General features: G+C 36.6%; 1 protein-coding gene across 1 annotated transcript in view; it reads left to right on the top strand.

The window, feature by feature from the left end:
* Window positions 1–21,468, top strand: part of ZNF385D (zinc finger protein 385D) — an 889,426-nt gene that overhangs the window by 502,986 nt on the left and 364,972 nt on the right. The window lies entirely within an intron of this gene.

Raw genomic sequence — 21,468 nt, 5'->3', positions numbered from 1 at the left:
CAGCAACACTTGCTGAAGTATATTCTTTGCCCATTGTGTATTCTTGACACCGTTGTCTAAGACCAGTTGACTATGCATGCATGGATTTATTTCTGTGCTCTCTATTCTGTCCCACTGGTCTTCATGTATGTCTTAATGCCAGTGCCATAATGTTTAGATTACTGTAGCTTTTTAATATGTTTTGAAGTCAGGGAGTATAAGACCTCCAGCTTTGTTCTTTTTCACTATTCAGGGTCCTTTGTGATTCCATGAGAATTTTAGGATTTTTTCTCCTATTCCTGTACAAAATGCCATTGAAGTTTTGATAGAGTCCATTGAATCTTTAGATAGCTTTAGATACAACATTATGTATATTAAGTCTTCCAGTACAAGAACACAACATGTCTTTCCATTTGCTTGTGTCTTCTTTAATTTCTTTCATTAATGTTTTGTAGTATTCAGTATATAGATCTTTCACTTTTTGAAGTTTATTTCTAAATATTTTCTTTTTATGCCTTTGTAAATGTGATTCTTTTCCTAATTGGCTTTTCAGATAGTTTGTTGTTAGTATATGGAATACAAATGATATCTGTGTGCTGATTTGATATCCTGCCACTTTACTGAATGCGCTTATCATTTCTAATGGGGTGTGTGTGTGTGTGTGTGTGTAATCTTTTGGATATTCTATATATAAGAATATGTCATTTGTAAACAACAATTTTATTTATTTATTTCTGATTTGGTTGTCTTTTATTTCTTTTTCTTGACTAATTGTTCTGGCTGAGGCATGCTATACTATGTTGAGTAGAGGTGGCAGCAGTGGGCATCCTTGCATTATTCCTGATCTTAGAGGAAAAGCTTTCAGTTTTTCAATGCCGTATATGAGATTAGCTGTGGGCTTTTCACAGCTAATGAAATGGCCTTTATTGTATTGAAGTAATTTCTATTCCTAGTTTGTTGAGAGTCTTTATCATGAAAGGATGTTGAATTTTATCAAATGCTTCTTTTGCATTATTGAGATGATCATTTGATTTTTCTATTCTGTTTCTTTTATTTATTTTTTATTTTCTGCTGTCTCCTCTGTAAACTCCATTTCTGTGTATTTATCGAAAAGAATGGGAATTGAGATCACAGAAAGATATCTCCAGTCCCATGTTCACATGTTTATTGCAGTACTATTCACAATAGCCAAGATGTAGAAGCAATCTGAATGCCCATTGACAGATGAATGAATAATGAAAAATATGATACATACATGCAATAGAATATTATTTAGCCTTATAAAAGAGGGAAATCCTGAAATATGTAATAGAATAGGTGAACCTTGAAGACATTGCGTTAGGTGAAACATGGAGTCAGAGAATACATTAGTGCTTGCCAGGGGCAGGGGGTAGAGCAATCAGGAGTTGCTAACCAGTGGGCATGAGGTTTCAGGTATGCTAGATAAATAAGAGATCTGCTGTACAACATTGCACATGTATTTTACAGTAAGGCATTGGACACTTAATATATGTTAATAGGATATATTCCATATTAAGTATTCTAGTCAAAATCAATTAAAATGAAAATAAAGAAAACTAATCTGTTGCTACCAAAGACCAGCAGTAGGGGAGAAAGCTAATTACAAAAGAACAAAAGGAAACTTTCTGTGAGTGATATAAATGTTCTATATCATGACTGTAGCACCACTTGTAAGCCTTCACACACTTACCAAAAGTCTAACATTATGCACTTAAAAAATTAGTGAATTTTATTTTATGTGAATCATATCTCAATAAAATTGACACACACATATCCAAATGATGGGGAAAACTGCAAAAACATTATTCAATAAACTATATTCACTATGTAATTATTTAATTCTTTTTTCTAGTAATCTAAAATGTTAGGAGCTTAAGAAAGATCCTCATCAAGATGGAACAATTATATTATTAAAATGTTTTGCTATTAGTCCTGTCAATAGGATAGAAATGTGATCTTTTACTAAACTGATGTAGCTTTATCAATGTATACATTTATTATTTTATTTTGTTTTTAATTTTGATAATAAGCCATAGACCCTTTCTTTTCTTATTCTCAATGCCCCTGCTTCATTACCCAGCAGCAACTGTTTTGAATATAGATAATTGGATGCTTCCAAACAACTAACAAAGCCCTTTGCATATGCAGCTCTTTTTATTCATACATGGTCTCTGGGAAGTGAGTCATAAAAATATAAATTGATCCATGTTTCTACTGGTGCAAAATAGTTTTAGCAGCTGGATTTCCAGAGGTGAAATCTTTGGCAGCTGATTTAGGATAAGAATTTAGAATTAGTTTCAATTGAAAAAGTTGAGGTTGGAGTCCTATAACAGAAGGAATCTGGATAGGGCTGGAGAAACTCTTGGTTTTTCTTTTGCTTTACCTTTGACTGGTCATATAATATTTGTTAACTCATAAACCCACAGGCTGTATAAATCAAGTATAGCAATAACAGGCCGTCAGTACTCTCCTTTGTTTTTACCAAGACAGGTTCTGTCTCAAGCCTATAAGGTCCTTTTGGATCCCAAATGTCTCTGGCCTTGGAAATGGATTTGTGCCTGGTGTGAGCTTCTTAGGTGTACCAATAGGTCACTACTTTCAGCAATTCCCATTCTCACTTTCCAAATTTGAGGTGTAGGTTGGCAAAGGGTAATGCCTCAGAGAGAGACCCAAGGACCCAGAGAAATCTCAGTTACTCTCCATTCTCTTAGATTTCCCCTGCATCACAAGTGTACTCAGCAGCTTTCTGCCCTTCCAGCAGTGTCATAGTTTTCTAAAAAAATTCCCGTTTTTTCATATGCCTAGAGGAAAGCCTGCTTTACCTTTCAGCCATGGCAAAAGCCCTAAAGCAATGCATTACAAACTCTTGCTACCTTCTAGAAGTCAAAGACAAGAGAGAAAAAAATCAAGAGAACATAGACAAGATAATGAGTCAGTAATTTTCCCACCATACTAGTTTGTGAGAAAGTGAATTTTACATCTATAAACCCCTAATGCAATTTTAAGAGACTTTTGCATGATTTGTATAGTACTCGTTCCAGGGTTCAGCAGAGGTGAAACATGAATTGCTATAGGATATATTAATAAGTTTGAGCACCTATAGCACTCCAGAATTGAGAATCACTTCTCAAATACTTTTTTTCCAAACCTTCTTGGCCTGTTTCCCCAGCTGCACAAACATAAGTAGGAAGCTGTTCCCCAACAAAGGCTAACATGCAGTTGACTCCCATGGACCAAGTTAATACAGCCTACATGTTCATTCTTACTTTGGAGTTTTCCCTGTATGTAACTAGCAAGCTTACCAGCAATCAGAAATGCAGTGCAATGTCAGCTCTGGCATGTTTTGGGTACTTTCTGCATTGTGTAAAGCTACTTAATGCTCTTTATCAGTAAGATTAATTTATTTTTGCTCTAATCGCCTCTTTTTGTGTGAATTGCCAAATATTTCCCTATAGTCCAGTGTATTTTCTTAACCTGAAATTGATACTGAAATTTCAGTTAAGCTCTCTCCTTTAAAAGTTAAAGACCTTGATTTGTAGGAATTCTCATTAACTACAAAAATCTCATGTCTAATAATCAAGTCTTTTAAGCCCTTTCACTGAACATCCTGATGTTATAATACGGCAAATGTGGCTGAGGTTATTCAGGTTTTTTTTTTTTTTTTTTCCAGGGGTTATCTTTATACATCAGAAAGCTCTTACAGGACTATTTAAAAAAAAAGAAAGAAAGAAAAAGAGAAAGTCCTTCCTGGAAGAGACTGTAATGCTGAAAGTTTTTCTCGATTAATGGAAACTGGCATGGTTTGTTCAGTCCATCTTTCTAAAATTTAACACTAAAAAATTTATTTTTGCCTAGGAAGATCTCCATATCAATTCAGAGAGTAGATTTCCTAACTGAAAAGAGATTTAAGGAAAGAGAGGTTAGAGAAAAAGAAGACCATAGCACTAGTTGCAGGATATACAGTGAACTTGGTTACTTTTATGAATGAATTTATGTCACAATCAAAATGATCATCCCTGATATGTTACATTATACCAGAAGTTATTTTGTGCCACTAGGCACATTTAAATCTCCAGACTCTTTTTCTTCTTTATTTTTAATCTCAGGAAGCTGCATTCTGTTACAGACAGCAAATCTGCAGCACGGATATGCAACCTGTAATCTGGCATTTTCTTTGAACTAGACAGAAGAGTAAATGACTAATACTAGTTCCCACCACTTTAACTCTAAGTGATCCTTTGGAAGATAGAAGTTGCAAAATAACTTTAAGACCTGTGTGCCAGAGATGAGCAAATTCTGTGTCTTTTTATTGTTATTTGTCTCTGTTCGTCCTTTGACACCATATCAACACATATTTTTAAAGTGTCAGAAGTATGATAGAACTGTAAGTGAAAGCAACATCTATAAAACCAATCCTAAAGTCCATCAGGATCTCTTAATTATCTACGCATAGTCGCGGTGCACTATACAATGATGCTTATCTGTTTGTGAAGTTGAATAAGGCAGCTTCGTAAAATTACAGTAAAACTGATCTTTTTTGCCTTTCAAGCTAAATGAAAATACTAGCTTCCAGTAGAATGTGGACAATTTGGTGATAGTGCAATTTTGTTGATTGTGACAAACTCCTCATAGGCCTAAATATTTCAGATTTTAAGCATCTTTCACCAAAATAAATTTTAAAGATGATGTCATGGCACTGAATTTGGACTGAATGTTCACACAAAACTTAATACCTTATCTTGTGTATCATTTTTAAAAGGCCTTCCTGTTTGATTTTATGAATAGGCTTTATTACCGCCCTCTTGACCTATGGGGAAACTGAGCTTCATACAACTTCAGCATATAGCTTGTCAATCACGAATGCCAAGAGCGCCATCCATAATGTCCAATCAGCTGATGGGCTGGAATAAAGCAACTGATTCTTTGGCCCACGTCAGGGTGAATTCCCTTTAGCAAGAACAACCTTATGAAACTACTGTTGAGGAATGAAACACAACTACAACAAAAAGTAATAGAAAAAGCCCTCTTTTCTTACTGAGTTTCCTCACCTGTAAAACAGAGAGAGTAATAAATCTCGGCCTGTTTTGTCTACTGCTCATGGTTCTTTTGAGATTAGAATTAGACCATAGTGAAATGCTAGAAGATGTGTGTGTTTTCAAGTCCCTTGGCTCTGGCCTCCTGTCATGCTGAGTATCTCTCTAAATCCCAACACAATTCCCAGAACAAGGATCTATATATACTTCTAGTGTAATGCATTACTTTCTATCTTGTATCATCTTTATTTGGGAATGTGTCTTGTCTCCATACTGGAACTCCTTCCTGCATGATTCATGTCTGTTTCAACTTTGTTCCCACTGCAGGAAGCATGATGCTTTGAATGGAGTTGATACTTACAGAAAGTGAGAATGAATTTTCTCCTTTGACCTTGGAGGTGCCAGTCCTCCTATTTCCACCCAGGACCCTTGGAATTGTTCCTATTCAAAGTCCATATTACATAACTCTCTCATTAAGAACATATCATCTTCTGGGATTTACTTCCTGCAGTATCTTATATATTCTAAGGACTTGATAAATTTTAATTGAATTAACAAATTAATGTTTTCAGTTGTTATCACCGAATCTAACTTTCACTTGTTTGGATTATAGAATATGAGAAATATAAGAGGCTCCGTATCCCTGGAGCTCACTTTTCTAAAATAGACAACAGGCTTGCACTTTTACTGGGCTGAAACGTAACTTCAGAGATAACCCAAATGGCCAGGGTAACTCCTGGGCTACTAATGCCACTCTGGTGATCTTCTAGACTAAGCCCATTTTAAGACCCAAACAAAAATCAAAGTGATAAAGGAATTAATATTATTTCTTGGGTGTTTACACCTGGTTCTGAGACCCTTTTCTATACACCAAAGAGTTAGTCCTGATACTATCTTCTAACTGGTCAGAGTACCCCACACAGGATGTTTCTGTTCAGCTTGTTGTGATCATTCTCTAGCATTTATCTAGACAACTATTCTCTAGGATAAAACAGATTCCAATAAAAGCCAACCCAGCTTCTAAGAAAAACTGCTCTTGAAAACTTTTACTCTAAACAATTTCCAAAAGGACCTAACATTCTTCAGAAAATATAATGCAGTTCAATTTGAAAGAGAATGGATTTTCAGAAGTGCCCCAACAATGTCTGGCAGAATATTATTTATTTGACATTAATGGAAGAGACTATTATGTTTTTGTTTTGAATTCTGTCTTTAGAAATGGTCTTATCAAAATAATGCTTGTGCATCAGCTTAACTGCTGTTTGACAGCAGATCAAATGTAGAAATAACCAAAGCTAAAAAGTACTGTATTTTGGCATTCAAGAGGTAATGGATTGACTATGGGGCTGAATTTAGCAAGAAAAGACTTTCATTTCTCTTTCAAAAGTCTTACAATTACTATACAACCCTTTAGATTTAAATTCACGTTCTTGGGCCAATAAGTAAGCAACCATTCCAAAGATCTAATTATAGCATTAGTATAAAGAAGCATTACCATGAGCATCCACCATAGCTCCCAAGAACCTCTAGTGAGCCAAGTCGAATTTTAAGTCATCTTACATGATTACCAATGGCTGCCTGACCTTTCAAAAAGTGCGTCAAATTCAATTCAGAATTGCTGGAAATAATGTAGAGGAAAATCCACGTAAACAATAGAAACCAGATCTGAGAGGAATCTGATTTTGGAACAACATTCATTTGCTTTCCTACCTTACCTTCTTTTTTCCAACTCCCTATTAGCACATCTATCCAAAATAAAAGATATTCTAAATGACATTCCTACTGTTCGAAAGTGGCTGTTCTCTCATATCCCAGCTGACCTATCCTGGCAAGAAAAGATTTTATATTTAATTATTACTTATATCAGGGCACCTGGGTGGCTCAGTGGGTTAAAGCCTCTGCTTTCGGCTCAGGTCATGATCCCAGGGTCCTGAGATCGAGCCCCGCATCCGGGCTCTCTGCTCAGCAGGGAGCCTGCTTCCTCCTCTCTCTCTCTGACTGACTCTCTGCCTATTTGTGATCTCTGCCTATTAAATAAATAAATAAAAATCTTTAAAAAAAAGTATTACTTATATCAAAACCAGTTATCTATCTTTTTTTTTTTCCTGAAAGATAAAGCAACCCTAAAATGATAGTTCTAAGGTGAACAAGAAATCTAAATTTTAGAAATGACAGAAGTATTAGAATAAATTCAAGATAGGGGAGACTTTCTAGAGGAAGTTCTGAAACTTAAAAATTTATAAGAACAAAGAATGCATATGCATTTATTAAATTAAAAATAATGTCATAACTAAATATATTATAAATGATGCTAAAGTCAAAGTCATCATAAAAAATTCAAAAGACAAATAATGGGAAAATGTGTATAATTCAAAAGAAAAATAGTTAATATCCTAAGTATTCAAAAGAAGCCCAAAAATGATGGGGAAAAAAAAGACAATAGGGAAACGCTCAATGGATATAAACACACTAATCACAGAAAACATTTTCAACATCATCAATGGTTCAGATGGTACAAATTACAATGAAGATCTCTTATTATTGTGCTCATTAAATCAGCAAAATTTTATAAGATTTGTACCTACACTGCTAGATGAGAGGATAAATCAGTATAGTAGTATGACTTTTTTTTTTGGATCTTTTACTCAATAATGTCAAATTGCAGATATGATCTTAGGAGAAATCAAAACAGGTAAGCATATAGTTATACATAAATGAATGTTTATGACATTGTTTGTAGTAGTGAAATCCTGAAAATAATCTGAATGTCCAAGAGTAAAGGAATAGTTGAATAATCTACCTCTTGTTCTGGGACTACTATGTAGCTATTAGAAAAGGTGAAGTAGTTCTTATCACCAATCTGTAGGGATGCTCATGATACGCAGTTTAGTGAAAAATGTAAGCTGCAGAGTAATGCGAATAGTTGGTGTCGTTCTTGCTCTTGAATGTCCTTGCCATGCTTTCCTTCTCTTACTTGTGCCATCTAGCTCATCTCCTTTTTACGTATTCTTAAATTTCTCATTCTTTTTTTTTTAAGATTGTATTTATTTATTTGACAGGGAGACACGGTGAGAGAGGGAACACAAGCAGGGGGAGCAGGAGAGGGAGAAGCAGTCTTCCTGTTGAGCAGGGAGCCCGGTGTGGGCCTTGATCCCAGAACCCTGAGATCATGACCTGAACAAAAGGCAGATGCTTAACGACTGAGCCACGCAGGCACCCCTTAAATGTCTCATTCTTACATATTTCTAAATGCAGCAGGAGCTTCAGCTTATCAGGAAAACTAAATTGACCAGCCCAGGTGGGATAATGTTCATTACCTGTACTGCCGAATTATTCTGACCTCAGTCATGGCCATATATGCAAATCTTGGTTCCTTGTAGACCACAAACTCTTTGAAGTTGGGGACTATATATTTTATCTCAGCATCCCTAGCACAATATTTAAACATAGTACCAGACATAAGGAACGATTTATCAAGCTACATTTAATGGATGAAAAAGTAATGGTTCAACCACATTCTAAAAGTTAATGCTTAAATAAGTAGTGGTAGAATATTAGAATTAGATGAAACATCACCGTATGCTGAAGAGTATCATCTGGAAGTGCTTTCATGTGGAAGCAGTGGTATCCCACTTAGGAGTTATAAAATCCTGAATGCATTTGTGTGGCGACATTGGATAAAGACAAAACTTTTCTTGAAAGTTCTCAAAGTTGCCCATAAAGTACAGAATTTTTAAGATTATATATGTATGGTAATTCCTATGCTTGCTAAAGCTTGAGCACTACTGGGTTATCAAAGAAGAAGAAATGAAATGTCTACATGGGATTTCTGGAATAGAAAGCACTCTGCCTTTGACCTAATGAGCAAATTCTTTACACTGCCCTCTGATTGGTGGAAAAGTGAATATGATCTCACTTGCCTGCAGCTTTTCTCCATTCTGTTTTAACTTCAGATCTTTGAAGCCTTAATTTGTCTTAATTTGTTTGTTTTTGTGATGGTTATTTGAACAATACCTTGTCCATGTCTATGAATAATTTGTATGAAAAACCATAGTGGTAAGTGATTAAAAGTTCAGGTTTTGGGGTTAGACCAAGGATAGAATCTTAGCTTTGCATTTACTAACTAAATGACCTTGAATAGGTGACTTAATCTCTTTAGCTTCAGTTGCCTTGTTCATGTAATAGGAATTACAATAATAGAAAGTCCTTCATGGACTCTTATAAGCATTGATGGAAAAATATGTAAAATGCTTAACATATTTCTATGCTTATTGCTTAGTTCATGCTATTTTTGTTATTATTACTAGCCAGTTCTGTTACCTCTAATAAGGATGTTTTCTTATAATTTGTCTCTGGAATTGATCAGGATTCATGTTTTGTTGTTGTTGCCTTTTTTTATAGAGGGAGAGAATGGGGGGAGGGGTAGAGGGAGAGGGAGAGACATAATCCAAACCAGGCTCCACACCCAGTGTGGAACCCCATGTGGGACTTGATCTCAAAACCCTGAGATCATGGCCTGAGCCAAAATCAAGAGCTGGATGCTTAACCCACTGAGCCATCCACGCGCCCCAATCAGGATGCATCCTAACAATTAGTGGCACCTTATAATTATAGTTACTGATAGTATATAAATCAGAATGCAACTTGAAATAGATGGCATCTTAGAGTTGAAGAAACAGGTTATTGCTAAAGGCATTATCAGGTTTCTGGGTGGAGTTAACTTGAGCATTATGTCATAGGGGGATGGGTCAGGATTGTCCTGCAGCAGTATCATAACCTGGCTGCACCTCTCCTTCCCATCACTTGATTACCACTCAGAACCCGAGTTTTTTCCTAGCAACATTTGAAATCGTGTCTTGCAGTACTATAAAGATCTAGCATGATATTCTAGATAAAGACTCTGAAGTAAATCTGAACTAAAACACTCTGACATGGAAGGCTGGCCACTTCATTTTTGACTCATGTCTATTGTTGACTATGACAGCTTCTGGGAGCTCTTCCTGATCCACGGTTCTGACTGTGACCATGACCAAAGCATTCCCATACCTTTGTTTCTACTGTCTTTACCATGCATTACTTCCTTTCTTGCAAATTTTCCAACTGCTTATCCTGAGTCTGTCCCTGACATATTTGAGGATCTCACCAGCATTTTCATCTTCTGTACTGTGTTCATCCTCGCACTGTCTCCACAGACAATCTTCTTGAATTTTCCATATTATCACAATGACAAGAGCCAACACAAACCAATTTGATGACACCTAGAGTGTTATGGTAGGTTATTTGGTGTCCATAAATTCTCTATTGAATCTAGGCTAGAGTTTGGTCTTGCTTGGAACAATAGAATGTGGAGAAAATGATGCAATATAAATTCTTGAGCCTGGGCTTCAAGAGGTTTTTCAGCCTCCACCCATGCTCACTTAGAATGTTGCCTTGAGCTCATACTATGTAGAAGGCTAGGGTGAAGAGAGAAAGGCCTAGATATGCCAGCTGTCCCAGATGAGTCCAGACCCCTGTCTACCCAACCAGTTGAACACAATTATGTGAGTGAGCCCAGGCAAGACCAGAACTCCATACATAAGCCACCATATCGCTAGACACAGTAAATTATTGTGGTTTGAAGACATTAGATTTGGAGTGTGTTTTACACATCAGTAGGTAACTGAGAAAAGCCAAATAAAAGCTTTCAGTAGCTAGAAGTCATTTCTCTAAATTAGAGGTTGAAAAAAGCTTGTAGGAAGATATAGGACAATGAAATATGAAAAAAATCTTCACTTAACTTTTTTTAAAACTTTTGTTTCTGTCATTCCAACGTTTGTGACATGTGAAGGGTTTTATACTTTACGTGAAATTGTCACAAAGTGAAATTCTAACAAGTTACATGTCCCTACTTAAAAATTTCTCATCCTGCAACATACAAAGGTGACATGATTAGTTCAAGGAATGGGGAGAAGAAGAAGCCTAGCATAAGCTGGATGATATCTCCTGGTTTAGAATAATATCATTCTAAGGTATCAAAAATGGGGTGGATCTAGAGCAGAGTCAGCCAACTGTGTGGCCCAGGAGCCAAATTTGCCACCCTACATGTTTGTATGCCTATGAGCTAGATTTTTTTTTTTTTACATTTTTTAAATTGTTGGAGAGAAAAATAAAAAGAATGGTAATATTTCAGGATATGTGGAAATTATATGAAATTCAATTTCAGTGTCCATAAATAAAGTTTTATGGGGACATAGAAATCCTCCTTCATTTACATATTGTCATTTACGTTGTAGTCTATGGCTACTTTTTCACTGCAATAGCAGAGTTGAATGGCTGTGATAGAGGCTCTATGCAACAGCTGAAAGGTTTACTACCTGCATCTTTATAGAAAAAGTTTGTCAACTCTAGGTCAAGAATGCAGTTTTGAACATTTTCTTTTTAGGTTGCTGTAATGTTGTATCCCATGGCTGTATTTGTCATCCTGTAAATAAACACACCCAGCTGACTTCCTCCAGCTCCCCTCACAGTCCTCACAGCCCACTGGTCTAATATGGAAAAGCATAAAGGTGTTTAAGTCCTAAATTTCCTTAGGGGAGTAATGAGGGAAGGAGAGAGAGTGAGAAAGCAGTAGATCACGGATTAAGAGTTGGTGATAACAAATGAAAAGGTGACTCTTAAAAATTCCACATTCATGTTACTCTTTTGGTACCTCTTTTAAATAACTTTTTTGTTTATAAATCAAAGCTGTTTTTGACGGGCTGGAATAGAAGTGACTAACAGCATTTGTCACAAAAGATAATTTTTTCTTCTCTGCGTGCTTCCATCATGAGCAAATTTCTCCAAAAGATCTTATTTTGACATTGACATTGACAATAGATAAATAAATATATAAGTAAAAATGCTAGGTACATTTTTTCCTTACCTGGTTGCCCTTCACAAGCTCCCAGGCATCCATTTCCCTTCCTATTCTCACTCAAAAAGTTGTTCCTAACACACTGTATGATTTCTTTTATAAATCGTATTCAAAATCCATTAAAATACCTTGCTTCTACAACTGTTGAGGGATTATATAATAAAATATCAGAAAACCAAATTGAAAGAGACATTTGGTTAGAGAAACAATAATTTTTAGGTCTAGAGGAATTTTCATATTTTTTCTGGAAATGACATACCATTACTTATAAATGGAAGTAAAAAACAAGTCCTCTTTCTTGTAACAATAGTTTCAAGTATAATATCTGGTTTACCAAGAGCCTTTCCAAATAACATGTAACATCTTTTCTACTTTAGGCTACGTGACTCTTTCCCCAAGTTTTTTTAGCTTTTCCTATTAGACCATATGCTAATATTTATTACTTTTACCTTTCACCTTAATGAACATATGCATCTGGTTTAGATATTTTTAAAAATAATCTGACTTTGATTCAACCTCCAAATTGCATTGTGTTTACCACATTCCTGGGAGGGCTAAGAGTAGTTCAGCAGGAAACATCATCCAGCTGGAAAATTTTGGAGGCAACATATGCTATTTTAACAACTTTCTGGAGGGAAAGCCTATTCTAAGCAAATTTTACAATGGAAGGATCATAAGCCATTTGCTATACAGTCTCACAGAATCTATTTAGTACTAAGAACTACTTCTTCTTCTTTTTTTTTTTTTGCTTCTTTGCCCCAAACCTAAAAAAAAAAAAAAAAAAAATGCAAAGTATAATTATCTTCACTACTTTTCATCTTTCCTTCTTAGCTATTGAGCATCTCCTGCTTTCTGGTTAATTCTCACATATGACACTGATTTTATTAAATTTGAATCTAAATAATAAATAAATTAGAATTAAGTGTTCATTTAGGGCCAGTGAACAGGTAGATGTATTTAGGGCTATAACCATTTGTTAGGCAGCCTATCACTTAGGATATGTGCAAATGACAAAGTATAATTCAAAATTGCCTTTCAAAAAATAGGACTTTTTATTACCTTGCTTAACTGGGAAGGTTAAGGGAGGGTGAATTTCAATATTGACTGGTTCAAAAGATCAGCAGTAGAATCATTAACCACTCTTCATTCTGCAGTCCAAAGTGCTGCCTTTCTCCTAAAATGTCATAGGATGGCAGCAGTTGCATTCTTTCTTATTGGGTAGAAGACAGAGAACTTTCCTAAACTCTCTCCCTGATAAAAAAAAAATAATAATAACTTTCTAAGCAACTCTCAATAGTGAGTCCCTTGTGTCTCATCTCTCAGATTGTGGCAAGTGTTCATTCCTGAGCCAATCTTTTCTTTATAAAGATGATAGAGTGTCATATTTGGACTTGGAGCTCAAGATGAGAAGTTGAGGTCAGCTCTGAGTTTCATGGGCTGTGTGGCTATTTCAACATAACTAGGGTAATTTGGAAAAGAAGGAGAAAGAAATGGCTATCAGATAACCAAACATCAATATCTACTTCAGCCAGCTATATGTGTGTGAAATGCAATAAAACTTTGATGTTATAAAGCAACCCCATGCCCCTTTTCTTTATTGCCTTCTTTTTTATTTTGTTATTATGAGTATTAAAGATCACATATAGGTAAAAAAAATTTGTGCACATTTCATTATCATCACAAAAGTAATTCCAAAATACTTATTCATCTTTTCAATTGAAGAACTCCTTTAAAATAACTTTATCTTTTATATAATTTTTTAAATTACTTTTGGCTAGCATATCCAAGTGCATTCCTTGGCTGGTGGCCAAGTCACTCTCTGCTCAATCTTTACATCATCTTCTCAAGTATGTGTAGTGTTGAACCTCCCCCTCTTCTCTATTATAAGGATAGATAAGATTGAATATACAGCCCACCTGGATAACAAAAGATAAACTACTCCTCTCGAGATCCTTAGTTTTCTAATATTTTTTTAAAAGATTTTATTTATTTGAGAGAGAGAGAGAGCATGAGAAGTGGGAGGGTCAGAGGGAGAAGCAGACTCCCCACCGAGCAGGGAGCCCGATGCAGGACTTGATCCCAGGACTCCAGGATCATGACCTGAGCTGAAGGCAGTCGCCTAACCAACTGAGCCACCCAGGTGTCCCTCAAGATCCTTAGTTTAATCACATCTTTTATCATATAAGATAATAATCAGAGATTTCAGAGACTAGGATATGGACATATCCGTGGGGCCAACTTTCATCCCACTAAACATACCATGCTAAAAATCTGATTAAAAGAAAACTCAGTGATAACAGGATTCCTGTCTATCTTGATATCTGCTGTGTTTCTAGTATCCAACACAACACAGTGTCTGGTATAGAATGTACTCAGTAAACATTTGCCGAATGGTTGAATAGTAAATGTATCCGGATACAAGGGTGGAAAATGTCCCAGTTTTGGTAGAATGTGTTCTACCATTGAAAAGAGGCTGTAGGTGAAGAACATGGGTGAGGAAGTGAGACTGGTTTTATATAAGATATTCAGATTACTCATGAATAAGTCTTTGACCACAAGGATGTCCTTAAGTGAAGTCAGAAGCATAACTGAATATCTGTTGCATTAATCTTTTCCCTCTTATGGATGGGAAATGACACAAAAGGGAATAAGCAAAGGAATTCATAAATCAGATCATCAAGTTGGGAAGGACCTGAAATGTTGTCTGGTCCAATTACACACCCAGTGACAAATAATCACACTTGTGAAACACTGACAGTTTCCATTCAAATGCCCCAATGCTGAGAATTACACCACCTGACTCTTCAGCCCATTTTATCATTGGACTGATCCAGAAGGATGAAGGTGAATAATACAAAGCTTCAAATGTGTGTGACCAATTACCAGAGTGTTGTCCCGGCGGCTATAATTCGAAGTTTGGAAAGAGTCTCTTACTAAAGGGAGAGCAACTGGAGCACCTGGGTGGCTCAGTGGGTTAAGCCTTTGCCTTTGGCTCAGTTCATGATCTCAGGATCAAGCCCCACATCAGGCTCTCTGCTCAGAAGGGAGCCTGCTTCCCCTCTCTCTCTGCCTAGCTCTCTGCCGCTTGTGATCTCTCTCTCTGTCAAATTAAAAAAAAAAAAAATCTTAAAGGGAGAGCAACTTCCCATATTGTAAATTCCTGAGATCATGAGAGGTTACTTGCTTTCCTAATCCATGAGAATATATGACACTCTATTAAGTGTAAGGTTATTTCTTCTCAGAAGTAGGGACTGAGAACCAGTGGTTTTTAAATTATTTCTTGAAAGCAATGTTTATTATTTATCATAAAGTCCTGACAGAATGTGAATGAGTCTAACAAAATGCTAAAATGCAGACGACACTATAGAGATGACTTGATTTGCTGTAAGGCTGGTTACATTAGGGATGCCTGGGTGGCTCAATGGGTTAAGCCTCTGCCTTTGGCTCAGGTCATGGTCCCAGGGTTCTGGGATTGAGCCCCAAATCAGGCTTTCTGCTCAGCAGGGAGCCTGCTTCTGCCTCTCTCTCTGCCTGCCTCTCTGCTTACTTGTGATCTCTCTCTCTGTGTCAAATAAACAAATAAAATCTTTAAATTTTTTTTTTAAGATTTTATTTATTTGACAGAGATCACAAGTCAGCAGGCAGAGAGGCAGGCAGAGAGGCAGGCAGGAGGAAGCAGGCTCCCTGCTGAGCAGAGAGTCCAATGCAGGGCTCGATCCCAGGACCCTGAGATTATGACCTGAGCTGAAGGCAGAGTCTTTAACCCACTGAGCCACCCAGGCACCCCGACAAATAAAATCTTTAAAAAAAAAAGGACTTGTCATATTAAAGAAAAATATTGTAATTATTTTTCATATTTGCATTGGATCATTTTTAAATGAATGTAAATATGAAAAAAAGAATCAAATAAGACATGTGATCTATTAACATATTCAATATTACAAAATTTAATAAAAAGAAAAAAATTAAATATTTGGGCTTGAAAGAGAAGAAAAGATAAGCAAAAGATAAATTATTTAACAACACTGTCTAGAAAAACTGATTGAGTTGATTTTTAATGTTTTTATAACTCAGTCTGGAAAAATAATATCCATGCTAGTTAAAAGGATAATGTGTTTTCATGTCAAAATGTTTATATTTTAAAAACATATTTCTAACCCCATTTCTCATAAGATGTTTAAGTATGAACGTGTACATGTAAGCTTTTTTAATATTTTTAAACTGTAGGTTATTTTGGTATGAGCACAGGGTTATGCAATATTAAATGTGTTACTGAGATAACATAGTTGAAACCGTATGTGTGGAAACCCACCATAAAAATCCAGAACTGATCAGATTGTTTCTGACCTCAGTGTTGGAACTGTGGCCTCTCAAGGAATCCCATGCACATTTACCCTTCAAAGAGGGGAAAGCGTTGTCCCTCCCCAGTGGTTGCAAAGCTTCCAACTGTCAGCGTTCCCAGAGGTTGCGTTCAGGGGTAGAATAGAGTTGATTTGAACCAGATTGAAGCTCAGTGAACAAATGAGTAGGGAAGTGGAATAGGTGACCTCTGACCCGAGTATAGAACCGTCAGGGTTTAAGTTCAAACACCACCACTAGCCTGGAATAAAGCCGAGGCTTTCTTATCCCTAGTCCAGGGTTCATGCATCAAGCGCAATTTGCCAGTGAATCAATTAACTGTAAAAGGGCTGAAGGAATATAAAAATAAAATAAAATACATAGAACTTTTGTGTACCTACCATGTCCACCACATGACTTTGCATATATATGCTTTATCATAGGATCCTATGAGGTAAGTATGATTCCTTTCCTCCTCACCACAAGGGAGGTTAATCAGGGGAGTCCTGGAACAGTTACATTTGGAAGGAAATAATAAAACATAAGAGAAAGGGCATTCCAGGTAGCAAAGGAGAGGAAATTTTTAAGCAAAATGTTTCTACACAGTTATTGAATTGTGCCTCTAAAAACAACCTCGAGTGTTGATTTGTTTTGAAAAGAAATGTCAAGAAAACATTTCCTTTCATGCTTAGATTCCATCTCCAGTCTCACTAGTGTACATAAATTCTGAAGTCGTGGAATCTGACATGTTTAGTTTTATAAAACTTCACTCTTGAAACTGAGTATTTTTAACAGAGTATTTTATACATCAGTTTTTAAGCCAGTTTTTGACATGGCATCCACCATGTGAGTTTGATGATAAATTAGATCAGTTACATGAATATTTTCTTCCAAATAATTCCAGGATTTCTGCTCTCCCAAAGCAATGACAAATATGGACCTGCTTATTTTTTTTTCCGCCCAAAATACAAGGTTTCTTTGTATATTGCAAGCAAAATTTCCAGACACAAATATTTGCTAAGGAAAAGAAATCACAAACATGGGACACCTACTTAAAATTTGACAGGCACAGCCCACAACTCTGCTAATAAAGATATTGTGAGCGAGATGTTGGCCAGAATTCACCTCATCCTAGACAGACAGGGCAGAGAAGTGAAGAAAGAAAGCAAAGCAACACTGAGTAAGAATGGCTAAGCAAATACAGTTGGGCTACAGAATTAATTTGACATCAAACAACCATCAGTACAAATTAAATGTAAAGGCATAGTATCCAAGAGGATATCAACTATGATTATTACTAGTAGTTTTATATAAGGAATTTAAGTGTAGAGCTCAGAATATAGCTGCATCAACACTGCTAAAATAACAGATCCAATCAATTCAGCCAAACAGCTGATCAACTCATTAAAACACGTATCAGTCAAATCAACTGCCAGACCAGATGAACTAGGAAACAATCCCCAAATACTCATGTCTGTTATGTATATGCAGAGTAGATGCTGTCGGTTTGGTGGATATAAAGATTACATTTTTGCTAGAGTAACTAGAGTCTTAAATGCAAATATATTTGGAGCTATTCTAAAATACGTTCCAATAATTTTGCAACATCTCTCCCATGAAAACTCTAATCCAAAGCACCACTGCACCGTATAGGACTACTGCAGCTCCTCCCCCCACCTGTCTCTCTGCCACCAGTTAGACCCTTTATGGTCCACATTTTTTTCAAGATTTATCTATGTATTCTAGAAAGGAAGAGAGTAGGGGGAAGGGCCAAGGAAGAGAAGCAAACTCTCCACTGAGCAGGTAGTTCTATGTGGGGCTACAACTCACAACCCTGAGACATGACCTGAGCCCAAATCAAGAGTTGGACACTTAACTGACTGAAATACCCAGTTGTCCCTCTGTGGTCTATTCTTTAAGCAACAGCCAAAGCTTTCTTCTCAAAGGATAAACTACATGATGTCTTTCCAGTGATTATAATTCTTCTCTGTTTTGCCTTCTATGTTAGCTCAAATTCAAGCTTTTTTTTACTATGACCTACAGAGACCTACTTGGTCAGTGCAGCCTTGCTCTCTGAGTCTCCTGCCACTGGGACCCTCTGAGCCACTACAATAGCCTTTTTCTTGCCCTAACACCCAAACTTGTTACTCATGCTGGACCTTTGCATTTCCTGTCCCTTCCACTTGGAAAGTTCTTTCTTTCTTTCTCTTTCATGACTTAGATCTGAATTTTCATATCCCAGATGCTTTCTCTGACCATCTCACATAAAATAGCCACTCCCTCCATATCTAATTACTCATTCCTCTGTTGCCCATTTAATTTTTTTGTAGTACGGATTCATTCCTGAAATTATTCATTTTATTAACTTGGTTACATATTTGTTGTCTTCCCCCTAGAAGACAAACTTCACGAGAGCAGATACCTGGTATGGCAGGTAGAATAACATTCAAGCCCCACAGGTGACGACATCCTTATCCTCAGAAACTGTAAATACGTTTTCTTACATGTAAAAAGTGCCTTTGAAGATGTGATTAAGTTAGAGACCTTGAGATGGGAAGAATTTTCTGGATATCCAAGATTTTTCGGGATATCTGGACATTTTTCGGGACAATAACACAGTATAATTACAAGGTCCTTCATAAGAGGGAGGTAAGAAGGTCGAAATCGGCAAAAGGAGATGTTTGGAGAGAACCAAGGTTAGAGTGATGTGGTTTGAAGATGGAGAAAGGGGCAATGAGTTAACGAATGCAGTTAACGAATGAGTTAACGAATGCCTCTAGAAGGTGGGAAAGGCAAGAAAATCACATTCTCCTAGCATCTCCAGAAAGAACCTGCCTTGACAGCACCTTGAATTCAGTCTAGTAAAACTAATTTCAGCCTTCTGACTACCATAACTGTAAGATAATAAATTTGTATTTCTGAAAGTCACTAAATTTGTGGTAATTTGTTAGGGCAACAACAGGATACTGATTCAGAGGTTCCTTTGTTCACTGCTGAATTCATCCTGTCCATACCTGCTTGACACATAGTGAAGAGTCAATAAAAATATGTAAAACGAACAATGGTAAACCACGTGCCAGAATTCCCTTTTGAGAAGACATGAATGGTGACCTGACTTAGACTGTATATTAGCAAGACTATAGTTAGAAACCCCATTTGTTTTAAAAAACAGTAGGATTTCCCGACTCTCTTTTGCTTACTTCTCTAGGGGGCAACAAAACATAGTCATATATATGTTGATTTTTTCGTTCAGATGATGTCTAAAATATGAACCTTTGCTAACTTCATGGTTTACTAAAAGCTTCCTATGAACATACCTATATGATTGTTTCCTTGGAACTGACCTTCAGAGGTAGCACATGTGGGATGAATATAGGTGACAGTATGGTCACAAACACAGACGAACATATGAACTTAAAGGGATTATTCTGTGTAGGGAATACGGCTCTGGTTTTTAGAAATTATAACCAACTCTGGGAGGCATAGATTTGTTTCTTTGTATAACACATTTATGCTTTATATTTCTGGTTAGTTTATTGACATGATACTCCCATAGGCTTAGTTATAAGTACAGGGTAGGAATGAGAAATAAAGGTAATCAGAAAAAAAAGCATAAACTTTAAGTCAGGTTTTTCTTAATATCCAATACAGCTGACTCATAATGGCACTTATCCAGGTAAATAAGCTGAAGATTAATTGCCCTCAATATGTCGAGCCTTTTACCAATACTCTTTGAATAGAGAAACATCGGCTACAAATTTAGCGTGTTTCTTCTTGCACTATATATTTAACTAATGAAAGGCAAACTTCAAAAGAATCAGAAATTGCATTTAAATGAAGAGCCAAATGTCACACACATTTTGAAGACTTCTTTTTTAGAGTTGTAGCTCCTGGGAGAATTGTTCTTTTTGTAATTTGTCATCCTTCAGCATTCCAAGAGTACTTGTAATTCTTCAAAACAGAGGCCCTCCAGTATATTAATATGAGGAGGCTGTTGGTATGACTACTGATCTCCTTCCCATATAAAATGTGGATGAAATATAAACTACTTAGCATGTGAATTTGGTTCAACAAGTGATTTTACTGATCTAGTGTGGCATGTGTCATCTTGAGACACAAAGTGAACTTAAACCAGGCTAAGGAGAACTGTTTGCACACGAGTGCTAGCTGATCTCTTAAAAGGAGTCCTTCTAAATCAGGACTCTTAAGCCCATAAATGGCTTAGGATGGTCCAATTGTACACACACACACACGTGCATATGTATATGAGTGCATGTATGAGTTTATACATAGTTGGCACAACAGCTGACTTAAAGATGCATGAATATAAAACAAACAATAATCAGGGAGGCTGTGGTATTTCTTTCAAATTTCTTCATGAAGGACTGCCAATCCCTGGCTCAAGTGTGGCTTAAAAGCATCAATGATGGTAACAGAAGCTAACGACAATTAAATATTTATAGTGTGTCAATGTTCAAAGCATGTCACATGTATTACCTAATTTTATTCTCACAGTAACTATACGAAGGGAGTATTAATAGAATCCTGACTTTGAGATATGGAAGGAGAGGCACAGAGAAGTTGAGTTGATAAAAGCTGTATAGTTGAGCAGGCAGCTAGGCCAAGCTCTGCACTCAGGCACTTTGACCTTGAAGCCAGTACTCATCACTGTTATCAGTCAGGTATGTCCAGGAGTGAACCTCAGCTGAGACCACCTACATCTTTGTCCTGCGGGAGGGTTTTCTGTCAATTTCCTGATTCTTTAGCAATCCTCTCATTTCTTCTCTATTTATAGTAATTGCATAGAATTCTCTAGCTTGCTTTCTGGAGTAGTTTGATGATCAACAGGGTCTTCATTACCACATGTATCTGTTTGTAAAATTCTGGAACTTAAGGAGTGTATCCTCACCCCTGTTACAGTTTATGTTCTGCAAAGTAGCTGTTGTGTATGACCCCAACCCTGTTTATTTCTCTGTCTGTCTGCACAGTGGAAGATGTTACCTGGATCACATATACTTTTTTAAAGAAAGAGAAAAACTCCCAAGTGAACTGCTACCTGAATCTCTCTTTAACCCTCTCCACCATCTAAACACCAATAACATATGGCTGCCTGTGTGCCCGATCAAATATTTCTTCTGACTAGTGGCATGTAGGTGAATTTTATTGGTGGTGTTAAGCTACCAGCACTGAACAGGCTGCTCTGCT

The sequence above is a fragment of the Lontra canadensis genome, unplaced genomic scaffold, assembly GCF_010015895.1.
Source record: "Lontra canadensis isolate GAN:19392208 unplaced genomic scaffold, GSC_riverotter_1.0 scaffold20, whole genome shotgun sequence".
Lineage (NCBI taxonomy): Eukaryota > Metazoa > Chordata > Mammalia > Carnivora > Mustelidae > Lontra > Lontra canadensis.
The sequence above is the reverse complement of the archived record's forward strand: the minus strand, read 5'-3'. Positions and strand labels throughout refer to the sequence as shown.